This window comes from Chrysochloris asiatica, unplaced genomic scaffold (genome assembly GCF_000296735.1).
Source record: "Chrysochloris asiatica unplaced genomic scaffold, ChrAsi1.0 scaffold00089, whole genome shotgun sequence".
Lineage (NCBI taxonomy): Eukaryota > Metazoa > Chordata > Mammalia > Afrosoricida > Chrysochloridae > Chrysochloris > Chrysochloris asiatica.
This window is the reverse complement of record NW_006408607.1, coordinates 7,778,768-7,781,103: the sequence shown is the minus strand read 5'-3', so window position 1 is coordinate 7,781,103 and position 2,336 is coordinate 7,778,768.

The following is a 2,336-nucleotide window of genomic DNA, read 5'->3' as shown; positions in this document are numbered from 1 at the left end:
GGGGGCATGGAGAGGGGGAGCGGCTGAGGACTCTAGATTCATGGACTAAGAAGAGAAGGACTAAGAACTGGTGGCCAGGAGCAGACTTGCAGAATGTTCCCTTTGGAGATGTAAATTATTATATATGCCTGAGTGGGTTTTTTTGTTTGTGTGTTTTTTTTAAAAAAGCTAAAGTGGATAGAGAGAAATGCTTTTAACTGATGGTATATGGAGGGGATTATAATCAATGTACTGAAACAAGTTATATGAATTGTTGAATGTGAAACTGATGGTGTACCCTGTAAACGTTCACTCAATCCACAATAAAAACCTTAAATTAAAAAAACAAAATACAAAAAAAAAAAGAATAAGCAAGTTGTTTGCCAAGGAGCCATAAATACAAGAAATCAAGTCCCTTCAGAACCAACCCCCCTCCAAGACTGAAACTCAAAGGGAACACACAAATAGGCATGTAAGTTTGCTGGAGACCACATTGATCTAGTGGTGAGTGGAAGAGAGGGAAAGGCAGCAATGAAGATATGGGCTGAGTTCAACTATGTTCCATAGACTCCCATAGAACTGGAGATGAGAGCAAGAAGAGGAAGGACTAGTTGATCCAAAGTGTGCTGTGACCTGAGGACTCCTAAGCCTATGGACTAGGACATAGCCACAGAGGGCTAGAGCTGACAGTGAAGAGTTCAGCTGATATCAAGTGAGGGGAAGTGCACAAGAATGCCAATTTGCAGATAGTACCCATTTGACCTAGCTTTGATGGCTTGATCAGAAATCAACTAGAGGAAGATAAAAAATTTGATAAAGGAAACAGTGTAAATTGCTACAATTTGATGAACTTGACCTATACTTCTGTACTTCTGGATGTAATAGTTTAAAATACCAACCAAGAGGGAAGGAGTCTTTACATCAAGGGTCAAACATATTCTCTCTGTACACAGGGTTGATAGGGCCAGGCAACTTAGATATTAGCTACCTAAATTAAATGGGAGGGGGTGGCAACTCTAAAGGCACAAAGTGACTGGCTAACAAATTTTCAAGAGGGCGTTTAGTTTCAAAGTGCAGGGGAAGGTAGAATCCCCACTGAATCACTTTCATTTTTTCTAGGCAGGTCTGGTGAAAGGAGATGGGGGATAAGATTCTTATGATTCGATAGTGAATAATTGTTATTATGACTAATTGCAATGGTCACAACTGTAAAGGTAGAAGTTTTGTAACATAAAAGGGGGAAGTAGTTAATCTTGCAGTCCAGGAACAGAACACCCTAGGACCATCAAGGGAGAACAGCATAAGAGGAATGTGGGACCCTATCCAGAGAAGCAGTGAGACCAGCGATGGAGGCAAAGATGATGACGTGGAGTGATAGAGCAGCTGAGGACTCTAGACTCATGGAAAGAGAAAGGCTGTGTGATGGTGGCCAGTAGGCAGGCTTGCAGAATGTGCCCTTGGGACTTTTAAATGATTATATATTCCTGAGTGTTTTTGTGTACATCAAAACAACAACAACCACAGAGAGAATAGGAGCAAATACTGTTGAATGGTGATGCATGGATGGGATTGCAATGATATGAAATATGATAGGATGAGTGTAAAACCAATGTTCTCCCATGTAAACTATCACTCAATGAACAAAAAAAGCTTTAAAAAAAGAAAAAGGATTAAACTAAGGGATGCAAAAGAATGAAAAACACTTAAATATGAGGAATAAAGTTAAATAAAAATCCATTTTAAAAATTCACGTTTGTAAATCATTTAATTAAATCTCACTATACACGATTACCAGGACCACTCAGTTCAGCCTCAGGGTTATTAGTCAAATGTGGTGGGTATCTTTTTGCTCCCCATTGCCATCGAGTTGATTCTGACACAAGGAAAACCATGTGTTAAAGAGTAAAACAGTAGTAGAGGCTGTGCATAGGGTTGCTATGAGTCAGAACCCACTTGACAGCAGTTAACAACAATTGGAACAATAAATAACATCATGAAATTCTCACAACATAACAATTCTCACAACTAGAACAATAAACAACATCATGAAAATAGGAGAAAATACTAGAAGTTGTCAAGGATTTTATTTTACTTGGATCCACAGTCAATATTCATGGAAGCAGTAGTTAAGACTATTCATTGTATTTAATATATCTGCTGCAAAACACCTCTTTAAAGTGTTGAAGAGAAAAGATGTCATTTTGTGGTCTATGGTGTGCCTGACCAAAGCCATGTCGATGTCCTGCTGTAACCATTTTTTAATTGTTGTTGTTGTTGTTGTCAGGTGCCATCGAGTCGGAACTGACTCATAGTGACCCCATGCACAGCAGAACGAAACAATGTCCGATCCTGGGCCA